The following is a 26,667-nucleotide window of genomic DNA, read 5'->3' on the forward strand; positions in this document are numbered from 1 at the left end:
GTACTGATAGGTATGTGGTGATTCCTGCCATTTAGTTGTCTTAGTTGTTTGAAGGTTTGATTGTGTGTACCTAAGTTGAGGTTAGTCTCTACTGTCTTGCTTTTTCTTTTCTTGTGGTTTGGTGCTGCCTGTCTTTTCATGGTTAAGTTGGGTGTCACTTTCTGTGTGCAGAATCCCTTGCAGAATCTTTTGTAGTGGTGGCTTTGTGGTCACATATTGTTTTAGTTTCTGCTTATCATGGAAGACTTTTATTGCTCCATCTATTTTGAATGATAGTTTTGCTGGATAGAGTATCCTGGGGTTGAAGTTATTTTCATTCAGTGCCTGGAAGATCTCACCCCACACTCTTCTTGCTTTTAATGTTTCTGTTGAGAAGTCTGCTGTGATTTTGATGGGTTTACCTTTGTATGTTACTTGTTTTTTCTGTCTTTACAGCCTTCAATATTCTTTCCCTAGTTTCTGAACTTGTTTTAATGATGATATGTCATGGGGTAGTTCTATTTTGATCTGGTCTGTTTGGTGTTCTAGAGGCCTCTTGCATCTGTATGGGAATATCTTTCTCTAGATTTGGGAAATTTTCCGTTATTGTTTTGTTGAATATATTACGCATTCCCTTTGCTTGCACCTCTTCTCCTTCTTTGATGCACATGATTCTCAAGTTTGGTCTTTTGATGGAGTCGGTGAGTTCTTGCATTTTCTTTTCACAGGTCTTGAGTTGTTTAATTAATAGTTCTTTGGTTTTTTCCTTTAATTACCATTTCATCTTCAAGTTCTGAGATTCTGTCTTCTGTTTGTTCTATTCTGCTGGATTGGCCTTCCGTTTTGTTTTGCAGTTGTGTTTCGTTCTTTTTTCTGAGGTTTTCCATATCCTGGGTGGTTTCCTCTTTAATGTTGTCTATTTTTGTCCTGAGTTCATTTATCTGTTTATTCATCATGTTCTCTGTTTCACTTTGGTGTTTTTACAGTGCTTCTATGGTTTCCTTTATTTCTTCTTTTGCTTTTTCAAATTCTCTATTTTTGTTGTCTTGGAATTTCTTGAGTGTCTCTTGTACATTTTGGTTGACCCTATCCAGTATCATCTCTATAAAATTCTCATTGAGTACCTGTAGCATGTCTTCTTTTAAATTATTCTTGTGGGCTTCATTGGGTCCTTTGGCATAGTTTATCTTCATTTTGTTGGAGTCTGGATCTGAGTATCTGTTTTCTTCTTTCCCCTCTGGTTCCTGTACTAATTTTTTGCTGTGGGGAAACTGGTTTTCCTGTTTTTTCTGTCTTCCTGTCATTGTCCTTGGTGTTGTTACTGTCCCTGTACTGTGTGCAATTAAGTATTTTCTAGCTTGTAATAATAACAATGGTAATATTTAGAATGGAAGGGTGAGCAGAGATGGAAAGCAAGAAGTTAAAGAAAAGGGAAAAACAAATAAACATACAAGAAGGAGAAAACAGAACAAGTAATCAGACAAGAAAGTTTCAAAGGTATAAACAGGGAGCGTTAGTGTACTAATCGACAGCTGAACAGGCATTAGAGAGACAGAGTGTGTTTTGAAAATAAAAAATAAAAAAAAGATAAGAATAAAAATAAAAAATAAGTAAATGAAAGAAATATCTGCATATACAAATAAAATAAAATAAAATGAAAAATAGAAAATTAAAAAAAACCCTAAAAAACCAAAAACCAAAAAAACCTCCAAGTTCAAATGCAATGAAGTTTCAATCTTAATAATTTGGGTGTCCGTCTCAGTCTCCAATCCTGGAGATGGTGCCTCAGATGTTGTTCTGTTGTTGTCTCATCAAAGGGGATGCATAAAGTAGAACAAAACTACACACACAACACACACACAACACACACACACACACACACACACACACACACAAAACCCCACCAAGTTTTCCAAGTTCAAATGCAATACAGTTTCAGTAAGTTTTTCAGCTTGCAGGTGTAATTCGGTTGTTCTCTCATCCAAGGTAGGGAGAAAAAGAGAAAAAAAAAAAAAACAGGCTGGAGACAGTTCTGAGAATGGCTATCTGAGGCTGTGGCTTGCCTGCCCGCTGCTGTCAACCTGCTGTTGCTGGAGGCGTTATTTATGCAGATCTTTGGGGTGAGCTTAGCACTCACCTGGCCCTGCAGGCTTTGTTTACTCAGAGTTCTCCTGTGCATGAGCCTCTGTTACAAGCTTTCCCCTTTCCAAGCACACTGGGAAGGTGACACTGCACCCGCATTCTCAGGCCTGCGTGTTTATTTACAGTTCATGTGGGAAGTGGGTCTTCCCCCCTCTCCTGTGCAGTTTTCCTCCTACCGCCACTTTTACAAGCTTTCCTGCTCCTAATTTCTGGGCGGTGCTGCTGCTCCTGCCAGCCACCATGTTCGTTTACAGATTATGTGGGAAGTGGGTCTTCCCTCCTCTCCTGTGGAGTTTCCTCCCTCTGCCTCTCTCACAAGCTTTCCAGCTCCTGGTTGCTGGGTGCATGCCCCCACTCCCACAGGAGCCTCTCCTGCCTGCCCGGCTTGTTTATTTACATTTCCGGGAAGGATTCCTTTCCCCCAATCTTTGGTACTCAGTGCACCCAACCCTCTTTCCCATGTGTCTTTATTGTTCTTATTGCTTATTACTCAGTTTCTCTTTTTTCCCCGGGTGGAGGTCGGTCTGTCCAGGGGCTATGCTGCTCTGGCCCAGGGTTGTCTGTGGGAGTATCACAGTACCGGGAAGCTCACCTTGTCTGCGTCTTCCCAAGCCATCTGGGCGTGGGCATCTGGCGGCCAGGGGGCCCTCCTTTTTTCTCCGTTTGACGTGAAGTGGAGATTCTTTGCGCCGGCTGGAGGTGTGGAGGGGTCAAAGTTTTGCCTCTTCTCAGTGATTTTGCCTGCAAACCGTGTCTCCAACGTCTCTCCAAGATTTCACTATAGGAGGCTTGTTTTCTGCTTCCTCCCTCTAGCCACCATCTTGGAATCCTCTCTTCTTCAATTTCTTCAGTGTTTTATAGTTTCATTGTCTTTGGTTAGGTTTACTCAATGTATTTTGTTCTTGTCCAGGCTATTGTAAGTGGGATTTTTTTTTCTTAGCCTGCTCATTGTTGGTGTATAAAAAAGCTACTGACTTTTATGTGTTTATTTTGTGCTCTGGTACTTTGTTGAATTTGTTTGTCAGGACTATAAATCTTTTGGTGGAGTCTCTAGGGACTTCTAAGTATAGAATCATATTGCTCCATAATAATATGTATAGTCAGATAATAATTTGACTTCTTTGTATCCCTCTTATTTTTCTCCCTTGTTTTATTTCTCTGGATAAAATTTGAAGAATGGGAGAGTGGACGCCCTTCACATGAGAGGCTGTTGAATTTTTCAAAGGTTTTTTTCTGCATCTATTGAAAAGATCATGTGGTTTTAGTCCTTGACTCTGTTTATGTGTTGTATTAAACTTACTGCTTTGTATGTGTTGAAACATCCTTGCATCCATAGAATGAAACCAAGTTGATCATGATATATGATCTTTTCAGTGTTTTGTTGAATTTGGTTTGTAAGTACTTTTTTGAGAATTTTTGTGTCTATGTTCATCAAGGAAATTGGTCTAGAGTTTTCTTTTTTTGGTTGTGTCTTTACCCAGCTTTGGTATCAAGTTAATACTAACTTTGTAGAATGCATTTGAAAGCATTCCTTTCTCTTCTGTTATATGGAATAATTTGAGGATATTGGTCTTGTAAAATTTAGTGATGAATACATTGTGTCCCAGGCTTTTTGTTGTTAGAAAACTTTATTACTATAGCAATATCATAACTTGTTATTGACCTATTTAATTTTTATATCTTCTTATTTCAATTTTGGTAGATCATATGTGTCAAAGAATTTATCCATTTCTTCTAGAATTTCCAATTTATTAGAGTGCAAGTTTTCGAAATAGTTCATAGCCTCATTTTTTTTCTGATTCTATTAATTTTGCTCTTCTCTCTCTTCTTTTGATTAGTTTGGCTGAAGGTTTATCCGTCTCATAAATTTTTCAAAGAACCAACTCTGTATTTCATTGAGTCTTTATATGACTCTTTTAGAGTCTATTTCTTTCTCTGTTTCTTTATTTCTTTTGGTACTAAGGCTTGAACTTAGGGCTTACACCTTGAGCCACTCCACCGCCCTCTTTTTTTTTTGGGGGGGGGGATGGGTTTTTTGAGATAGGACCTTGCAAACTATTTGCCTGGGCTGGTTTCAAACCACAATACTTCCGATCTCTGCCACCTGAGTAGCTAGTATTGCAGGCGTAAGCTACTGATGCCAAGTATTTAGACTCTGTTCCTTAATTTTAGATGTGATTTTTTAAAAATTTCTTTATTTCTACTGTGTTAGGATTTGGACTGTTCTTGTTTTTCTAAGACCTTGAGGTATATCATTAGTGTATTTGGGGTCTTGCTTATATTTTTTAAATGTAGGCACTCATAGCTTGTAGACTTCCTTCTTAGAACAACCTTTCATGTAGCCCACATATTCTGATATTTTGTCTTTCCATTCCCATTTGCTTCTAGGAATTTTTAAATTTTCCTCCTTTTTTCTTCAATAACTCACTGATCATTCAAAAGCATGATATTCAATCTCCATATGTTTGTATAATTTCTGCAGTTTCTCTTATTGGTTTCTACTTTCTTTCCAGTATGATCTGATAAGATCCAAAAAGTTGTTTAAAATGTTTGCCTATGATTGATGCAATTGTGTTTGCTAGTAGTTGATTTACAGCCTAAAATATAATCTATTTTGGGGAATGTCCCATGTGTTCTTGAAAAGAATGTATTTTCAGTAGTTTTTTGGGATATTTTATAAATGTCTGATATGTCTATTTGATCTATAATACAGTTTAACTGAAGTTTCTTTAATTTTTGTCTAAATGACATATTTATTTATGAGACTTATGTACTGAAGTGAATCCACTATTTATTGTGTTTGGTCCCCTCTCTCCCATTATGTTCAGTGATACTTGTTTTATGAAATTTGGTGTACCAAATTTGGTATACATATATTTGCAGTCATATCTTCTTTATGTGGTATTCCCTTTACCAATATGTAGTGTCATTTCTTGTCTCTTCTAATTTTGACTTGAGGTCTGTTGTGTTGTGTATGAGTATAACTACCATCTCTTGCATCCAGTTGCCATTTACTTGGCATATATTTTTCCATACCTGGGTTTGCCTTCATTAGTGTGTTGATGCTTCTTTTGCACAGGTTTCAATATCTTTCTTTATTCTGTGTCCTTAGCATTTTAACTACATTGTGATGCAGGGATCTTCTTTTCTGATCATGTCTGTTTGGGGCTCTAAAATTCTCCTGTTCCTGTTTGTCCATGGCTTTCCCAAAATTTGGGGTATTTTCTGTTATTATTTCATTGAGTTAGTTTTCTATGCCTTTAATACGCATCTTATTAAAATTTCATAAGTATAGTATTTTAATCATGTCCCAGAGGGTTTGCATGCTTTGTTCATAATTTAATTTTTTTCTTATTATGGTCTCCAGTGCTCTAATTCTCAAACTTGTCTACAAACTGTGATAGCCTCTCTTTTGCTTGAACCAGTTTATTGGTGAGAATTTCCATTTTTTTTTTTTTAGTTTCACTTGTTGAACTTTTCATTTCCAATAATTTTGTTTATATATTTTTAATTTCTTATCTATTGATCTCATTCATATCATGGATTGTCTTCCTTTATTCATTCAGTTGTTTTTCTGTATTTTTTGCATGTATTGATCTTTTCAGAAGTTATTCTTTTCAATTCTTTATCCAGCATTTCATTTATTTTAATGTCTTTTGATTCAGCTACATAAGAGTTATGAACTTTTGGGAGTGTCATGTTTTCTTGATTTTTCATATTTGTTGTATTCCTATTTTAATATATGTACATTTTTGGCATATATTTGGCACTACTTTTATGTTAGTGTCTTTCTGGGGATTAGCCTTCTCCTGATAACATGTCCTGTGATATCAGATTATTGTGAATTGTTGAACATAATTCCAAAAGGATTATTTTTTTGTGATGCTGGGAAGTCAAGCCCAGGGCCTTGTACATAACCTGGAGTGTAGGTTAGTACTGTACCACTACGCTACATTCCCAGCCTATCCAATTGTATTTTGTATTTTTTATTTTTTAGTGGTACTGGGGCTCACTTTCCAACTGGATTTTGAATTCTAATTTCCTGCTACTCTTTTCTTTTGAATTTGTGCATTTTGACATGGTGCATCTTGTGTTTTATAGATAGATAGATAGATAGATATAGATAATCTTGCATTTTATATATATAGAGAGAGATATATAGATATAAAATCACACTCTGTATGCACTATATTGCACATTAGTGTATTTTACAGATTAGTGTATTTGAACCAGTAAATACAAAAGAAACAAAAGTTTTTTAAAAAGTTAAAAAAACAAAGAAAAGAGGTATTGTTTCCACTGGGGTGATAACGTGAGCAATAGTGAATAGTCACTTATTCTAGTGCCAGGCAACAAACTATGCAGGGTGGAGGGGATACAGCTGGTTCTGTACTTTTCAGGTATAATGACTATGACTTTCTTTCTGAGGCCCATTCCTGGCAGGCAATCCTAGGGTAGCTGCTCAGTCTTCAGACTCTCTTTAGCTAGCAGACAGCACAGCCAGTCTTAAAGGGAAAGCAAATTCCATTCTTTTTGTGTCTCTAACCTGAATCCACTGCATATATTTTTTCAATGAGCTTGCTTAAGTGAAATTCTGTTGAGGCCACACTGAGTCACAAGGAAGATACTAGTCAAGCCAACATGGCAACACCTGATGTGAGTTCCAACGGAAAGGAAAATGCAGGGATTTATGTTTCCTGATGTCGCAAGCTTGGGCAGGACTGTCTCATGGTGGCTCCCTGTCCCATTATCAAGCTTTGTTCTTAAAAAACATCAAAGTATCTCTTGAGAGGTGTTGCTCTATTTGACAGCCAGATTAGATACATTTACACACTGCTTTTTATTAAAATGTGGTATGGGGTTTGAACTCAGTACATTGCACTTTATAGACAGGTGGTCTACCACTTCAGCCCTCAGGTTAGTTATGTTCAGACTGTATGTATTTCTGTACCATTTTTTCCCACTACATTTTTCTCTTTCTCTTTCTGTTACTTCTCCTCTCTGTTGTTTCACTGGGCTGTCATGGGTTTAGCCTTGATGTACTGTTTCTCACCCTCTGCTCCACAAAGAACTTTTGGAGTTTGTTTAGCATCTCTTTTCTCACCATTTAAAAAGATTATTTATTTTTAGTTTAACACACGATATCCTATGAAGATGATGAGGAAACTTAGAGAAAAGATGATTATGGGTTATAGATACATGTGTTGAGACTATAATATATAATGAAATAGCTTTTGAATCTTTAAGTTAGCTTATGCTTCCTAACATCAAAACAAGGCTTGTTCTTGTCAGATTAACAAATTAGAAGTTCCTGGAGCCTTTGGATGTACATTTTAAAAGTTATGAAGATACTATATGGATAAAGTCAGGTTCAATTGCACTTAAGGTTTTGTCTATGTATTTATTGTAAATTCAGAAGTGGTGAGTTTTTGTTGTAGCAAATGTGATGGGTCTTATTGGAACATGAGAGGATTATTCTGGGAGCTTCTGGGGGTAAAAACCACCTTTTACCACCAAAAAGTAATCTGCCAAGTTAAATGTAAAGCAGTATCTGAATTTATTTCATTGGTTTTTCTGGAAACATTCTGTATTTTAACAGAAAATAAAAGGAATTCTTGACTCAGATATCATTACTTTACAATGGGAATATAGGCTCTTTGTTCCAGGAAAAGATGCAGAGTTTTTAGCTCCATTCATTGCTGTAGACTCAGCATCTGCTCGCCCTAATGTTGGTTTGTTTTAATAAGATACAATTGCAGTATTCAAATAAAAATTCTCCAAGTCCATAAATGTTTTAAAAAATGAAATACTGCCTGATGGATTTGCTTGTAGCTCTGAGTGCCAGGTTTTAGTTGGGAGTTTCATTTCAGGGGTTAACTGATGAAATTCTGAATGTTGAAATTGAAACTGAAAACTACTTAACATAGCACTTGATGGCTTTGGGTTGAACAGCTCTTTTACTTACGCAAGAGTTGGTGGGCAAAGCTCCTTAGACCAACACGAAGGAAATGTATCACCGTACTTAGGACCATGCTATCTCAATGCTTCATATTCCCACCTTTCTGGAAGCTGTAGTTACTATTCCATAGTCTCAAGAGGTTTACTGTAAGATCTAAATTGCCAATTCTCCTTTTTGAGCTATTCATCCATAGTCAGGGTATGGATTTTTAAAATGCATATGTTTAATGAAAGCAGTCTTTGTGCTCTGGATTCTTCCCTGAAGCATAACTCTGAAAATGGCCTGGTCTGCCTTTCATTTGATTTCTACAATCTCAGAAGTGTGCAGAGGAAGTGTTTTATTTCTCTTTAAAGCACATTGAGAATAAAGTTAATTGGTACTAAGATGCATTAGTTGTCATTTCTAAGTAGAAAGTGAATGGCAGTAGTGCTGTTCTGATGGCTTTTCTTTGAAACTGTCTTTTCTTATAACTTTTATTGGAAGTCAACTGAAGAAAAGAAAAACAATATAACTGCATGCTCAACACCTTAGAATTGCAGAATTTTGTTCATTTCTAAGAGGTCATGATGCCAAATGGAAATGCAAGCCATGTGTGTACTCTTTACATGTTCACTTTCTTAGTGTACTGTGCTCTATAGGGAGATAGTAAGCTTCAAAAATGCAAAGCAGTGACAAACCCCCAAGTTCCAAACCTTGCTTTACCACTGATAAGCTATAAAATTGTGGGCAGGTTACTCTAAGGCTCGGTTTTTCATCTGCAAGTAGTGTATCAGTCTCATAGGGTTGATGTGAACACTGGATACATTAAGATATGTCAAATAGTTTGCACTTAAGTTCTTACAAAATGGGAAAGAATATTGCTTGTATTTCTAAGTTACTAAGATATAGCTCACCAAAATATTCCTATACCTTATCATTTACAACTTTTTAGGTTCGAGTTTCTTTGGAACAGGCCATGAGGAGAGATTTGCAGGTGAAGTTCATTGAGAAACACCATTGGCTTTCAGCTGGTTTCCAGGTTTCTCCCTATCAAATTCTACTATAAATTACAACTGTGAACTCAACAAATTGGTTAGAAATTGTAAATGGTTGTAGTCGATGCTATTAAGGGCATATACAACAATAATAGTCACCTGTGCCTCAAAAGAACTTAGGAATTGAAGTGAGGCACAGTCATGAAGGAGCCACGCAGGAAAATGTGGCCAGTGAAATGGTGGAGTTGGGACAGAAGCCATTCTTATAATCATGCAGGAGGTAAAGGCTTCACAGAGGAGGAGAAGTTTAAGCTAGATTTTGTGGAAGAAGTAAAATTTGGACAAGGATAACATGACTAGGGCATTTTCAGACAAAAGAAAAGAAGCAGCAAAAATGGGTTGTAAAAATTAAGTTACAGACACAGGAAACTGTGAGTCACCTGGTACGACTGGCTTGTAGGAGATGAAGAGGTGATGGAAAAGATAGGCATATATTCCAGTATCTTGACCTCTGTATTAAAGCGTTTGGATTCCTCTGTCAGTGAAAAGATTGTTTTGAGCTGAAGACACCCACAATTGGAGTAGAGCTTCAGAGGAAGATTGGTGACATTGGTTTAAAGTATGCAGTAGCTAAGGAGGTAGATAGATGAATCAGTCCCATATACAGAGCTATTATACTGCTTCAAGGAAAGTTATAAACTTATCCTTTCACTTTTTGTTCTTTATTCACTGTGAATTCATGAGTACATATTAACCTTGACAGGGTAATAGGCCCTGGAGCTGTAAGGTAAAGATCAAGATCTGCTTAAAATTATTCATTTGTTCAACAAATATGAATTGAGAGCCTACTTTGTGCTAGATGAGAGAATCAGAGTTGAATTCACCTTGGTCCTTGATCTTAAGTTTCAGGCTAGCTGTGAATAGAGAATAGCATTTGGTGATTACGGGCCAATGCCTCAGAGATGTGAATGAACACTAAAGTTCTTCACTAAGTGACAATCTACCAAGCAGACTTTATGGGCTCTCTAAATGGCCCTTCATCCCTCCTCCTCTCTTCCATGGATCACCTGTGTTCTCTGAGATCTTTCTCTTTCTCTCCAAACAGAAGCAAAGTGCAAACTAAATCCAGGCCCAAATGGAAAAATATGGAGGCAGACTAGCCAGACAATTTAGGGATCAGGAAGAATTGGAATGCCTTGAAATACCATATTTGCCAGGTTTAAATTCCCACTTCTCCATTCCTCTTGAGTATCAAGAGCCCAAGTTTCCATTCTGCATTTTAACACTGTTATTCCCAGTCTGCAGTATGGTTTATCATTCCCCTTTCCTTTCCCTTAGATGGGTGGCCTTGTACCTTGTTCTCATTCAAGTATGCACCAATACTGTTGCTACTCCATTACTTAGGTTTCATGTTCATGGGCCAACCACTGCCTCAACAAAAAATGCTATATTGGAAGACGTTTCTAAAGTCTTTTTCAAGACCAATGTACTAATGGTAATTCATTCTTACAGATTACTTATTATAGCTAAATCAAGTACTTGACAAAATACAAGAAAGTAAAAACAAGTTAAATTTGAAATCTACCATTTGTGCAAACACATTTTTAATCTGAAGACATGTTGAAAGTGATTAGTTATATTAAAGACTTCAAAATATGCATTTTTACCAAGAAAACCTTAAATAATTAGCTTATAACTAAGTAAAAAGTCTTTTGCTTTAAGAGGACAAAATTATGCCTCAGCATCATTTTTTAATTAATGTAATTTCCTTAATAGGTTGTGGAAAGAGTTAAGCTCTCTGCAGTGACTAGAGTGAAGAGACAGACTCCAGTTTTCATCTGATAAGGGATTAATAACCTTTATATATTCTTGTAAAGAGCTCAAACAATTTTAATTCAATTAATAAATGGACAAGTGAATTGAACAGAAATTTCTTGAAGGAAGTATAAATATGTGAAGGAATCTTCTTACCCATAAAGGAAGTACAAATCAAAATGACACTGAGATTCCATCTCACCCCTGTTTGAATGGCTATCATCAAGTAAACAATACAAATGCTGGTGAGGATGTATGGGGAAAGGAAGCTATATACACACTGTTGGTGGGAATGTAAAGTAGCACAGTGACTATGGAAATCAGTATGGAGATTCCTCAAAAAACTAAAAATAGAACTATCATATGATCCAGTGATACCACTTCTGGGCGTACATCCCAAAGGAATGTAAGTCAGGATTTAATAAAGATAACTGCAAACCCGTGTTTATTACAGCATTATTCAAAATAGCCAAGCTATGGAATCAGCCTAGATGCCCATCAACAGATGAATGGATAAATAAAAGGTGATATGCATTATGGAGTATTATTCAGCCATAAAGAAGAATGAAATTATATCAATTGCAAGAAAATAGACGGAACTGAAGATCATCATGTTAAGCAAAATAAATTAGGTTCAGAAAGACAAGTATCACATGTTTTCTCCCATATGCAGACTCTAATTTATTGATCTAGACTCTGCATGATCTGGGAATATTTGTGGGGGACAGTGGAAGTGTGGAGAGGGAACGAGAATGATGGAGGGTGAATAATATTGAAGTACATTATGTCTATGTAGGAAGATGGCACAATGAATCCCACTAAAATATGCTAAAAAACAGGGAAAAGGGGAGGAGGAAAAGTAAGAGGAAATTAATCCAATCAAAGTACAATGTATGCACAAATTGACCCCTTTGTTTTCATTAGTGTACACTAGTAGAAATAGTTAGGCTTTCTGTTGGTATGATTAGATTCTCATAGCCATGAAAGGGCTGGGAAAGTACAGAGAGTGGACTATAATAGGCAAGGTGTTTGAAGGGGACACTCAGTGTTCTGTCCATTTCCTGTTGAACCTTTTCCATCTGTTCTCTGTGCCCCGCCCCACACCTAGGTAGGCTTTTGCACAACTGTTAGCATCTGTGACTCTTCTTCCAGGGTGGTACTCAGGCTGCCAGAGCCAAATGCCCATAGCTACACAAAGCCAAAGTGCAAGTGAGTTTGAGAGCAACCCTCTCTCACAACAGCGACTCACACCCAGTGGTTGTCAAATGCCTGACTGTGAAAGTCCAGCTTCTTGACTATGCTTGAGACAAATACTGAGGGGTGATCAACTTCAGAACTGCCCTGCAAGGTAAGACTAAAGTAACCCTCATGACACTTTGAAATCATGCTGTCTGTCTGCTTCTGTCCTTCCAAAGCAGGCTTTCCTGATAGCATTTCTTATAAATAAACCTCCTGGAATTACTTGTCCTACAAATGCTTCTAGGAACACTTGAGACAGTGCTTCTGTTTAAAGTGCCTTTCCTGTGCTCCACCTTTTAGAGATACATTCTGAGCTAATAAATCTTCTAATCTGTGTAAATATACCTTCAGAAGGCTAAGCATAACATAACAGAGCATTCTCCCAAAACTAAAATGACACACAGATTGAGTAACTAAGATTCATAGGCTCAGGACACCAGGAAGCCCATATGGATGTTGTTTTCTAAAGGAGCCAAGGTGTAAGAGGTGCTTAAACTGCTTTTGCTGACTCCTTACTCAGGCTGCTGAACTAACTAAAGGCAGAAGAAAACAATGTCTTCTTTCTTGCATTTTATATGTCTTTGCTCTAAGCCATTCTCTCTGTAGTCACCTTGCAACCACCTTGGAATCAAGGAAGGACAAGAATGATCCATAACATCTTCATGACAAGGGACCAAAGCTACCCTCAACAGTAGACCCTCCCCAGAATAGACCATCCTCCAGATAACAATTCTAGAACAAGAACTGAGATAATGACCAACCAGATCATACCTGTTTAACTATGCGTATCTTTTTGTCTCCTGCCCCCAGTTCTTTGCCTACTTAAACCTATAGCTCATATCTGTACCCAGAAGATGGATAAAAATGAGCTGAGTGCTCATCTGCTTCTTCCCACAGCATATCCTGAGCTCACATAATCTCCTTTGTCTGCCTTCACCATGCCTCTTTATTTGGCATTTAGCGGGGAGTGGCTAGACCTGGCATGTCATTCCAGGAGTTTGAGCCTTAGGTCCAAAACTCTGGTTTCATTACTACTATGTTCATTCTTACCATACCCAAACAATCAGTGCAACATCAAGGTGCAATTTCAAGCCTGCTGAGACCAAGCACTGGCTGTTGGTTCAGTTCCTATAATTAAGGTGCTTAGACTGAAAGACAGAAGAGGGAAACAAGTGCAGGGCACAATGGGAGCTGGAGATTTTAAGATGTTTGATTGCTTTGGAGTGGAAGCACAGCAAAGGAGTGGAGGAGGTTCCTTATCGATGATATCCACACAAAGTGATTAACCATGCACTGACCCAGCAGTCACAGTCCTGAGGGTAATGTTATCCAGATATTTAGAGGAAAACAGTGAACCAAGTCTGGGTTCTTTTCTCCTAATTTTGGATAAATGGTTTAAAAAAAAACCATGAAAACCACGTGGTGGCAAAAATGAACAGGAAAGGCATCCAGAAGACAAGAGAAAGACCAGATCTCTGAACCTTATTTATAACAGGAACCAGAATTAGAAGAATGCTTATCACACTTAATCTGATTTAGAAGACAGTGTTTTTGGCAAACAGGAAAAGAAAGCCACAAAGTAGAATAAGCTGAGATGAAGGAATAGAGGATGAGATGAAAGGCAGGATGTAATGCCGAGGCAACAAGCTGAGAGCAAGTGGGAGCTCTCCGCCTGATAAAGGAGATGAGGGAGGAGACCAGCACAACTACGAAATTAAAATGACTTTGAGTCAACCCCTACACACACACAAACACATACACCCCGTAGTAGCACGTGGAGCTACAGAAGAATGTGGCAGTGATACGCAGCACAAATGAAAGTGACACAAACTGAAGATTATAAGTTTCTAGAAGGAAACTGAGACAGAAGCAGTAATTAAATATGCAACTGAAGAAACCTGCCTAAATCTGCAGAGGAAAGGGGGAAACTTCAGAGGCTGACTACAATCCAAAAAAAATTATTTAAAGGACAATTGGACAAATATCCTGATAGTATCAAATTATAACAAAAAGCACTGATAAGAATCCAGAAAGAAAAATACAGATCATCTATAAAGGAGTTGACCCCACAGAAAATTTGCAGCACTAGATTTCAAGGGATGATAAAGCTAATTTAGAGAAGTTTTCATTTGTTCAACAATATTCAACTACTAGTCTAAGTCTAGAGCTGTGGTAGATATCGAAAAGACAATGGTGTAAACTCTCAGAACCTAAAATAGTCTATGCATGGAATTAAAGGTGATTCATCATCATGATTGCATACAAAGTTTGTGAAAAGATATAAGCATTACGTTTATTTATATGCCAGGCTCTACTCCTGGATTTCTGATTTTGAACTAGAAGAAACCTAATGATTTGCATTTCCAAGAAGTTTCCAGATGATATTCCTGTGACAGCTCTGGGAACCACACTGAAAACTTTGATTTACATCAAAAAGAAAAATAGGGAGGGAAAAGAAAAAAAAAAGTTCCACTGTAGTGGAATAATTACAGCGTTAGAGTGGCTGAAATAATATTTTTTGAGATTATGTAGTGCCATAGAAAAATCACAATGGCACAATATTGCAGAGAAAATTCAGTATGTCAGATTCTACATGTCATGGTTTTTAACTCTACAGAGAAAGACAGAAAGGAGAGGTGGATGTCCAACAAAGACTGTCAGGAAACTAAAAGTTGTTAATGGTCATTTTCTCTAGTCCTTGTACTTATAGTTACTTTTTATTTTCACCTTCATATCATTCTGTGTTTTCTAAATGACCATGCATTAATTTTATAATAAGAAAAATAATAACAATAAAAAATAACACCCAAACACTCAGCTCAAATGTTGTCTCTGGTGTCACTTCCAACCACCAGCCATTAAATCCAGGCTGGCCCTGAATTCTGTCCTCCCACCATGAAAACATTCATCACCTTCATTATTTTTCATTTAAAATTGGCTATCCATGTTAGTATTTTAAAAGTTTTTTATAGTGTTAATATTAAAATAAAAAGATTAATTTTGGTTTCTCCACTTATTAATGGAACATTTATTAATGTTCTGCATAATAACTAGCCCACATAGTGAAATCAGCCACCCTTTGGCATTTATTGAATGAATAAATTCAATAAGTCAATGAATCATAGGCTAAAATGTTGCATACTTATTATCAATATTTTTCCTAGTGATGGGCCTAAACCAAGTATGTCCTTTCAAAATCCACTTAGCATTTTTATTGATATGTACTTACACTTTAAATTCCCTAAAGTATTCAAGTCAACAAGCTTTATAAAGTGCTTACTGAGTGCAGTGCACTCTGGGATATGTAAAGGTATTTTATTTTATGTGCTGTGATCTTGGTCAGAATTTGTCTCTTACTATTTTATGTGCTGTGATCTTGGTCAGAATTTGTCTCTTACTTGTTCACTTGTCCCAGCATTTGAAAATTTTTAAATCACTTGCCATAGATGATTGTGTATCTGCATAACTATTTAAATTTAACTAAGAGTTATCAAAATTTTGTTCAATATGGGTAAAAATTGACAACAAGAAAATACAAGAATACCCTCACTGAAAAGGGACACTGTATTTCCAAACATATATTGTATGCCAAAAGAAGTCTATCTGGAATTTTATAATTAATTATTTTCTCTACCAAAGAATATTTTCCCCATGGTAATGGTTACATTCCATTCCATTACTGCCTCAAATATCTCCTGAGATTTCTTATGGCCCTATGTTTTATAAATATGTGAATTATCTAAAAATATGGAAAATATTAGGAAGTACTTGTCAATTCGGGAATAAAAATAGCAAGGATGCATCCATATATTTCATTATCCTTTTCATCTGAGGACTACACAATGCTTTTACCCAAACCTTACATATGTAGCAAGTGCCCCATAAATATTTGGGCAGAAGCACATAATAGAATTGAAAGATGTCATGGTTTTGAAAAAGAAGAAGATTCTGGAAGCAACTAGAATTAAGGATGTTCATTTTATTATTTGAACTATCTTTTAAAAATGTCTAATGAGAACAAACACATTCTCCATGAGATTATGAAAGTCAAATATTTTTGTATGGAATGCCATGTTTAAAAAAATTAGAACCCTTTAAAAACATTATTAACTTCCTTTAATAAACATAAAAAAAACATAGCCTAGTTATGTTTAAAGCAAAGATTAAAATCATTTCATGAATTATAAGAGAATAGAGTAGAATTAGCCATGGTTGTCTATTCATTTTGCTTAAATATTGTTCCTCATTGCTTTTAGGCAACAGATGTGACTCATCTGTGGGCTACACCTTTTTCTAAATTGATAAAATAACAAAATATTTTTCATCAAAAAGCAATTGGATGTCTTCACTGATAACAAAACATTTATTTTACAGGTATTGTGCCTCACAATGTGCATAGCATTACTTTAAATGACTTACACATTGTGTTATCTTTCTGTTACTGTAACAAAATGCCTGAAAGGTCTGTTTTAGCTCAGAGTTTCAGATGTTTCTGTCTATGTTCCATTGGTCCTGTTGCTTGGAGTCTGTGGAAAAGCAGTAAGTAGGTCATGGCAGAGCCACATGGCAAAAATACTCACTTTATTGCTAAATCATGAAAAAAGAGATGGGAGCTGGGCATGGTGGTGTGCACCTGTAATCAGGAGGATTTTTGAATCCAAGGCCAGCCTGGGTTACATAGTAAAACCCTGTCTTAAAAAAAAAAGAAAAATGAAAGAGAGGTTAGGAGGGAGAGACGGAGGGAGGAAGGAAGGAAAGAAGGAAGGAAGGAAGGAAGGAAAAGGAAAGTCTGGATTCACACTGTCTTCTTCAAGGGCATGTCCCCAATGACCTAAGACCTCCCTGTTGAAGGTGCTTTTGACTGGTCAGCAAGTCTTTAAAACCTGGGCCACATGTATTAACTCATTTAACCCCCACAACAACCACATGGTTTGCAAGTTTTCACTTAGTTCGAGAGAGGGATAATTACCACGATTTGACACCAAGCCTTTTACACTAAGTTCAAGTTTTAATAGGAGTTCTCTGCTTGTTGTTTCTCAACTAATTATATATACACGGGTAAGACATTGACATCAATGTGTGCATACTTCTTTAAAATTCCCTGATTGTGGTCTGGGGAAAGATGGTGAAGTATTCACTAAAAACAGGGAGAAGGCTGTGCAAAGACACTTTGCTTCCAGAACATGATTCAGTTGAGTACAGCATCTGTGATTCTCAATTTCCAGAGTTGGTGGTCTTAGAATCTCAGAAATCCAACTCTCTGAGGGATTTTGTTTTCATTGGCAAGGAATGGGAGTGAGTGTGCCTTGATTGGCACAGACAAGCAGGTGAGATCGGAGCTGACTGAAGACAGCAGTCCTACCTGCTGATCTCTCAATTGTGAAAAATCCTAACAGTTAGCAAGTTTTGCAATTTCATTCCTGATTTTTGAAAGGAAGCTGAGACTGTCTTATCTGAAATTTCTCAAATTTGAAAATATGAGTTAAAAACATTCTAAAAATTTTAGCTACTACAAGCCAAACAGATCACATGTATGGCCTAGCTTTACCATGTGGGCCGTTGGTCCATGAAGCAGAAGCTGTAATGTGCACTGTACACTCACCCATGTCAAGTGATGATTCACCCCGGGTGATGTTCCAGAAGTTCACCAAGTAGCAATTTTCTTTTCCTTCAATCCACCTTTCACTCTACTTGAGTGCAGAATTCCAAACATACTATTACAACTTTTGAAGAGCTACCTTGAGGTAGACCCCCCTTGTCTGCAAAACAGAGGGTCTGCTGTCTTTTCTAAAGATTTTTCTTGATGCCCATACTACAACTCACTGCCACATTCTCTAGTCCATGCTTATCCATCATGAGTATAGACAGCAGCTGAGTAAAACACCAAATTCTTCTTTCAGCAGAATCATTGCATGTTAAAAAGATGATATCTTCAGGGAGTGAGAAGCCAACTTTGAGATATCTCTAACCCTCTTACATAGTTCATTTGTGTTTTAGATTTAACAATGTCAAAGGAATGAAAGATGAAGACATGCCTGGGGAAAAAAAAGCCTGGATTGAAGAGAAGGAGGGGAAGAGAGAGGGAGTAAGATTGTTTCAGTCATGCTTTGATCTGGGAGCATGTGCAGGACCAGGTCTCCTGTGCTCTTGACCTATGAAGTGATGATCAGATAAACCTGTAGAAGAACAGGTCTTTGTAGATGACTGCCCTTCCCATTCGTAAACTCTCTTCCGTTCTATTCTCAGTGGTCTTCCTGGAAAGTGACCTAGAGCCCTGGAGAGAACGCTATTGTTTCTTACATCTGAGCCAGGATGACTACTATTACTTTAAAAGATAGAGAGGAGGAAAGATGTCTATTAATTGATACAAATTCCATTGCAGCCTTCTCGTGCTTTATCCCAACTGCCAATTATCCAAGATGACTGAGGACCAGCTTGGTTCTGTTAATTTATTTATTCAACCAATATTTATTTATTTGAATTGCCCCATTTTCAGACACTTCTGCACATGGTGAGCACATGGATACCAGAGCATTTTATCTTGTTCAGACCAGAAGCTATAAACTCTCCTATAAAACCTTGCCAGGGAGGATGCGGGGAAAAAGGAACCCTCTTACACTGTTGGTGGGAATGTAGACTAGTACAACCACTCTGGAAAAAAATTTGGAGGCTACTTAAAAAGCTGGACATCGATCTACCATTTGATCCAGCAATACCACTCTTGGGGATATACCCAAAAGACTGTGACACAGGTTACTCCAGAGGCACCTGCACACTCATGTTTATTGCGGCACTATTCACAATAGCCAAGTTACGGAAACAGCCAAGATGCCCCACCACTGACGAATGGATTAAGAAAATGTGGTATCTATACACAATGGAATTTTATGCAGCCATGAAGAAGAACGAAATGTTATCATTCGCTGGTAAATGGATGGAATTGGAGAACATCATTCTGAGTGAGGTTAGCCTGGCCCAAAAGACCAAAAATCGTATGTTCTCCCTCATATGTGGACATTAGATCAAGGGCAAACACAACAAGGGGATTGTACTTTGAGCACATGATAAAAGCTTTAGCACACAAGGGAGGGGTGAGGATAGGTAAGACACCTAAAAAATTAGCTAGCATTTGTTGCCCTTAACGCAGAGAAACTAAGGCAGATACCTTAAAAGCAACTGAGGCCAATAGGAAAAGAGGACCAGGAACTAGAGAAAAGGTGAGATGAAAAAGAATTAACATAGAAGGTAACACATACGCACAGGAAATTAATGTGAGTCAACTCCCTGTATAGCTATCCTTATCTCAACAGCAAAAACCCTTGTTCCTTCCTATTATTGCTTATACTCTCTCTACAACAAAATTAGAAATAAGGGCAAAATAGTTTCTGCTGGGTATTGAGGGGGTGGGGGGAGAGGGAGGGGGTGGAGTGGGTGGTAAGGGAGGGGGTGGGGGCGGGGGGAGAAATGAACCAAGCCTTGTATGCACATATGAATAATAAAAGAAAATAAAAACAAAACAAAACAAAAAAACCTTGCCAGGGCACCACTGGATAAGCTCTCCAGTGCCATCCCACTTTTCTAGGTGGCATTCATCCTGATGCAAAATCATCTTAGGCAGGTCAGCTTCCAGAAAGATTACACCATAGTGGGGGCTAGGTAAAAATCAATTCTATTATTTACAAGAAAGGAGAGCATCTTTAACAGTCAATGTCAAAGTGTCTGGTGTTACTGAAACTCTGGCTGCTCTGCTTCCTCTTCCTTAAGGAGGATGCTTTGGGCAGCAGGAGCTCCCTTTAATCCTATTGTTTTCATCCTCTCCTTCCTCATAACAATAGAAAGCAAACTTCCTGGGCCAGTCTTTGTTGTTTTTTCCCAAGTGTCATTCATGCCCAGAGGGAATTCGAGGCTTCCTGTTCATCACCAGAAGAAATTGATATCAAAGGAACAAGAGGGAAATTTATTCTTTCTTCACCAGCAGTTTGCAGAAAAAAAAAAAAAAAACAACAAAAGCTTAAATTGTGTTCCAAAGTTTTACTTATTGTGTATATGCTGTTTGTTAAATGGCTTGAAGACTTTGGTGTACAGTGGAAAGAAAGCTTTCAGGAACTTCTGGGGAGTGAGTTATTAATGTGGTATAAATATGTCAGAAAGAAAAACATTTCTGGCTTGTGCCACTATGTGAGTTTTTGTGAACTTGAAAACATTTCCAAGGTCATGTTTATAAGGGCAGGACTTGAAAACAATGATTTCACTACCTTTGCAATTATCCTGGTTTACTGAGGAGTTCTGCTTTCTCTAAACAGCACTGCTCTGTGATCTTGGGTTTTTTTAATCCTGTCAGGATGAGCCATCAGCTTATCAATTTTTTTTGCCTTTGCTAAGCAATATTGTTCCTGGGCCCTTTTGTTAAATAACAATAAACTAGGCAAGCAAGGAGAAGGCCCTGGACACAAAGTCCCTTATTGATCAGAAAACTATACTGTGTTGACTTCACATTAAAACCCTATGCTATGAACCCCAGTTCCTCAAAAAGGGCCAAGGCACTAACATCAAAATGTTTAACACCTTGTTTTCTGTGCACACTTGATATATTTAGAAAAAAAATAAAACTTCCCTTATTAGACAATACGTCCTAGTCATGTGTCAGGGATGTGTTCTGAGAAACATCCCAACATGATTTTGTTGTGTTATCTACAAAGTTGTGTGATCTACTTATGGAGGCGAGAAAGTACAGCCTTCTACATGCCTAATCTGTATCATAATCTTGGTGATTCCGTTGGTACGTGCTTAGTCATTGATCAAAACATCTGTGTGTGGCACACAACTGTACTATCTTTGTTATTGTAATGACTTTTACATCTCACATCTTCCATTTCTCTTAAAGTTAAATATTGTGTCTTTTGGTGTCCAGAAGTGCTCAAGCACAGATCAGGCCATAATGTCATGATTTTAGAGAAGCTGTGAAGGGTACTTGAGAAGAAGAGAGGTGAGCAATTGTCAAGGAAATCTGTGTGAGTTATAATGGCTGAAGTTATATATATGATTTGATAAAATCAAAGATTTTAAATTTGTTATTCATTTATCCATTCACTCATTCTTTCAGTGGCTAATAGGAGCCAGAAATTGTGGTAAGTCCTGGAAATGCAGTTATAAACAAAAACCATCCAGCTCGCTATGAGCTTAGCACTTATTTTCTATTAGGGTAAAATGTGATAATCTTATATACAAAAGGTATGATGCAAACATTGTGACAATACATGGTCAGGCAGTGTGCTGCCTTCCTCAGCCCCTCCACTTCAATGAAGTTGGTTGACAAGTTAATAGAATACAAGAAACAAAAGGAAAATTTTGAAAGTTCAAATTCATTTCCTCCATTATCTCTACCCTAGTCAAAAACAAGCTTTCTTTGTAACCTGTATGGTAGGGTTTAATGACAACTATTCAACATAGAGCCTTTAACACGTGTCATGTGTTGAAGTGGCGTTTCTCCATTGGGTTTGCACATCCTCTTAGGAGAGGGTATGTGTCTCATTTGTCTTTTTCTCCTTCCATAGCACCTGGCTCAGAATTCTTTAAAAGAGCTCACTGAGCATTTGTTAAATCAATAGCAGTGTTTTTATATTTACATCCCTCTTGGCTCCTAAAAAGGACGAACAGGAAAAGGAATTGATTTCCAGGGGTTGATAAATGAGTGAACTGCTCTTGGCACTGAAACCCACATTCTGTCTCCATGTGTAAAAATTGGGGGGCAGTAAGGGGTTTTCAACCTACCTTCACACCTGTGCTTCCTTATTGATTTAATAAAATGATGTGACAGTTTCTATGTTCTCAACTAGGCAAATGCTCTGCAGAACCTCTGCATTACCATTCTTAATGGTCCATTATTTCTCTATAGAGTCCAGTAGTACAATCGGTGTTGGCAAGCCACAGAGGTGGACACTACAGTGTAATAGGAAAGTGACGATTATGTCCCATTATTACCTCAAGTGAAGGGAAATCGAAGGCACATAGTGTTTTATTGCATAACTGCCACTCAGGTTGTTACTGGAAAGTTCTGTAAAGCAACCCTCTTGGGCTGATCCCTGAAAATGTGTTGCTTTACCTTTCTGTGTACATACCCTCTTTCTATGCAATTTTTGGTTTTCTCAACTGGCCAATTACCTGGAATATTAGCTTTTCAAAATATGACACAGAAGTTCACCAATTCCTTCCAACTCATAATACTTTAAAATCCTGACTCCAAATTATTCCTGTAAAAATAGCTGATCTTTATGACTCCTGGGGGATTTCTTATTTTAATCTGAAACCTTCAGAAATTGTTCAGTTTTGTGCAAATGATGGGGGAATGTCTGCCTTTAGCAGTTTTTGTGTTCAAGGGCAAATCAACCTCTGTGCTTGCTAACTTTAATTTTCCAAGGGTTATGAGACTTTAATTTGATTCTTTATCCAGTGTGCATAAAATGTTCACTGGAATTTGCATAATACATTTATTGTATAATCATTCTTCATATTGGTTACCTGCTTCCTCAAATGAACACTTCTTTTTTAAAGGATTGTATTAATGTAGGGCCAATTTGAACTTTGCAACTAAACAGAATTAGGTGCACAAACAGATTTAGATGACTTCTAAATGGGGATGAGATCCCCCTTCCCCTTGCAGTCTTATGAGAACACCGTCATCCAGCTTGATGTGTGGTTTTCTGCAGTCCTAGGTGCATATGGGTCACCCGTACAGAGCCTACTTTAGTAGATTACAGTGGGCCTGAACTTCTGCAATTCTAATAGCTCCCAAATGATGAAACATTGCCAAGCTCTAGATCACAGGTAAGGTGGGAAAGTAGAGACTCTCTCAGAACCTAGTGGTCCAGGTTCTGATCCTTGTTAGGACAATTATACACAGACATCCTAAAATAATCTCCTAAACTGCATCTCAACCAACTTACCCTAGGATTCTGAAATATTCTCTCTATACAATTAAGAAGCTGCCTAGAAGGGGGAAAGTCTCAGCTGTAAATCATGAATCACCAGCTATTTAAAGTACTACAAAAGAATTGGAGTCATCATCAAGCACACCAATTTACAAATTATAATAAAATTTCCTTAAAGAAAACATGTGTTTGATTGTTGAAGAAAATTCTACTTTGAAGTTGTAAATAAATATGTAATCATCATATGACACGGTGAGTCAAACTCTTAGTATTTATTTTGAATCACAGATCTCAAATTTTTTCTCATAAGATGTTGGTATTTTTCCAAGATTTCTTTGAGATGGATTCAACTTAATTGAGAATGAAATTGAGCTTCCAATCCCCTGTATTTCAAGAGGCAAGTGTCTGAATTTGGTTTAACTAGAGTCTGATATATTTGGTTTGTAAAGCAGAAAAGTAATTTCTGGGAACATTTTTGAATGAAACAAGTTAAAGAGAAGGTAGGAAAATCATTTTCTAAAGTTTAGGAGGCTTTGAAAGTATTATCTAGTTTCTACTTAAAAAATAAAATCTTAGAATAAAATCAGTTTTGCAAGTTAGAAAGCATTTGGCTAAGTTAGAGCTCAGGGATCTTTGAGAAATTGGCAATTGAACTACTGAAAATAGTAAATGGCCAGGATTGTGCAGGGAAGGCAGCCATGTGTGCTGTTGAAAGTCAGATGATAAAACTGTGTGGATAATCTGATGCCAGTTTGGTTAAAAATATTTAGCACCTTTTTTTTTTTTTTTTCTGGAAGCACTGAGTTTTGAACTCAAGGCCACCTGCTTTCTAGGCAGGCACTCTTACCACTTGAGCCACTCTTCCTGCCCCTTGGTTAAAAATAAAGAGTAAAATTTAAATACTTTTCTTGGAGTGGTGCCATCATAACTAATTTACAGGAATTATTGATTATTAGCTAAAATTTTTATAATAAAGTTATATAACTTTTAGAATTAAAAGAAAAAAATTGCTACTTATTTTTAGGGAAAAGATGGATAATTGCAAGCCATTTACGAAAGCATTTTTCATTTTATGATTTTCGATAGATTGTCTTATCCTATAAATCCCTGAGAATTTCTAGTACACAGAACAGTGAGAGCTTAAGAATTGTTTCCAACAGAAAAGGAGTGGGCATAAGGAAAGGGTAAATGAGGTGAATGTGGCGGATATATTTTGTATTCATATATGAAAATAGAAGAATGAAACCTGGTTCTAGGAAGAAAGGGAGGAAGGGGGAGTAGGGAGAATGATGGAGAGGGTAAATCTAAGATGTAGTATAAGCACATATGTAAATATCATAATGTATCCCCTTTAGAAATATTTATACTAATAAAATTTTTAAAAATTAAAAGGAATTTGTTCCAATCACCTTTTCCAATAGAACTATTAAAAGGAATCAGGATAAGGGACTACAACCATCAAGGTCTTAGTGGAATTAAACTTGCATGTCACTGAATACTGTTTTGTTTGATTTGATTTATTTTTTGTTTTGTTTTTTACCATGTGCATGTGTTGCTCTCAATTGCCCATCTATTCACTTAGCAATTTTTAAAACCAAACTAAAAATGGGAATTGCATTTTGTGTGTCAGTTGGGGTGGAGGAAAATAATTTGGGTATCTCAAACTGATAGCATCAGTACTTGTGGAAATGTTTTTAAATTATTTGGAATGAAGTCTATGTACATTAATGGAAGAATGTATTCAATAAAAATATGAGCATAAATTATTAATTCTACACTGTAGCTAAATAGAACCTTCCTAAGTTTTTAGAAGTGAGTTTTGTCAAAGGCTTATTATTATTATTATTATTATTATTATTCTGGGGGTACATTGTGACTTTTACAAAAATACTTTCAATATATCAAATATATCATAGTTGAATTCACCCCCTCTATCATTCTTCTTTATCTACTTCCCATCTCCATTTCTGGAATAGTTTCAGCAGCTCTCATTTTTCTATTGCATATATTTCTACACAGTATTTGCACCACATTCACCCTATTATACCCTTTCCCCACATCCTCCTCCCCTCCCACTGGACTGTCCACAGACAGGACTTGTTCTGCTCTCCTATTATCTGATTTTGTAAAAAAAAAGAAAAGTGACATTTTTGTTTGTTTAAGACAGCTAGGGTGTTTCCTTGTGACATTCCATGTGTATATTTATTATAACCTGAATTCATCTCCTCTATGTTTCTCCTTTCTACTTTAGTCCCCTTCTTATGGTGATTTCAACAGGTTCAAAAATTCTATATTCATTCTTGTATAGGAAGTACATCAACCATATTCACCTTCTTAACTTCCTTCTTTTCCCCTCCCTCTTATATGTGACCTCCCCTTAGTGTGACCTGTTTTTCATAATATTGTTGTATTTGTATTAGGTCCATATTCAACATATGAGAGAAAACATGCAACATTTGGCCTTCTGAACCTGGCTAACTTCACTAAAGATGATGTTCTCCAGTTCCATCCATTAACCTGCAAATGACAATTTTCATTTTTCTTTATGGCTGAATAAAATTCCATTGTGTGTAAATACTACATTTTCTTAATCCATTCATCAGTGGTGGGGCATCTTGGCTGTTTCCATAGCTTAGCTATTGTGAGTGCTGCGACAAACATGGGTGTGCAGGTGCCTTTGTCAAAGGTTTTGAAGGAGAGAGTTTTTGCTTCCACTTGTGTGGATAACAAGAAATCTCTCTCTCTCTCTCTCTCCCCGCCCCCCACCGCTTCTCCCCACTTTATCCTGTTATAATAAAATTAATCCTTGCTAAAACTTAAAAGGGGGGGGTAGTTGAATCATGAATGGAGCCATTTCTCAGGAAAATAATGGTGTTCAAAAGCACAAAGGGCCTTGGATGGACATATAGAGAATTTCTGGGTTGACGGAGAGAATATCTCTAATGTAGAGTGTAACAAAGCAGAGGCATATGTAGAATGCATGCTCCTTAGGATTACCTTATTCGTAGGATTCACTTTCTCTTCTTTTGTGCCCTGAGCTACTTAATGCATCCTCTTGGATGGTTGCCCAATTTGACTATAAATGTCCATCCTCTAAAGATGATGGGTGATAAGGAGGGGGAAGTTTCTGTTGTAGGGATGAGGGTACACATACTCCTGGGCCATTTTTGAGTGTGAAAATGGTTTACAATACCTAGGAAGTGGGAAGGGTGTCCTGCAGTTGACACTCAGGAAGGTCATTATCTTTGTTCTACCCACCTTTTAAGAATAGAGCAAGGAGAGAGAGGAAAAGATGAAGCAGCCAGGAATTAGGTCTTAAGTAGGTTTGCCTACCCTACTGTGGGCTGGGGATTGCAGAGTGGTAATTAAAGTGTTCAGTTCTAGCTTGCTTCCATCTAATCACAAACTCAGTGGAGTTGTTTTATCAATGCCCTGGACTTGTTCCTGCAGCCGTCGCTGCATGCTTGCTCCTCCTGGTTCTTTGATGGAAGAGACACGTAGGTGCAGCAGTTCAGGCAGACGTACATTTTACTTGTATTCTCCAACACTGCCTGACAGCAAAGGAAAGTTTGCTTTGTGCTTCGCAGAGGTTAATCTGCCATTGACAGCCAAGCAGACTGCTCCTTGAATC

The 26,667-nt window shown here is 37.2% G+C and overlaps 1 protein-coding gene and 1 non-coding gene across 21 annotated transcripts in view; one reads left to right on the forward strand and one right to left on the reverse strand.

Annotated features, from left to right (window-relative positions):
• Positions 1-26,667, forward strand: part of Rbms3 (RNA binding motif single stranded interacting protein 3) — a 1,393,896-nt gene that overhangs the window by 948,061 nt on the left and 419,168 nt on the right. The gene's annotated exons all lie outside the window — the stretch shown is intronic.
• Positions 23,828-23,901, reverse strand: Trnas-aga (transfer RNA serine (anticodon AGA)). The gene has a single exon. It is a non-coding gene; the product is annotated as a tRNA-Ser (tRNA).

Source organism: Castor canadensis, chromosome 5 (genome assembly GCF_047511655.1).
Source record: "Castor canadensis chromosome 5, mCasCan1.hap1v2, whole genome shotgun sequence".
Taxonomy (NCBI): domain Eukaryota; kingdom Metazoa; phylum Chordata; class Mammalia; order Rodentia; family Castoridae; genus Castor; species Castor canadensis.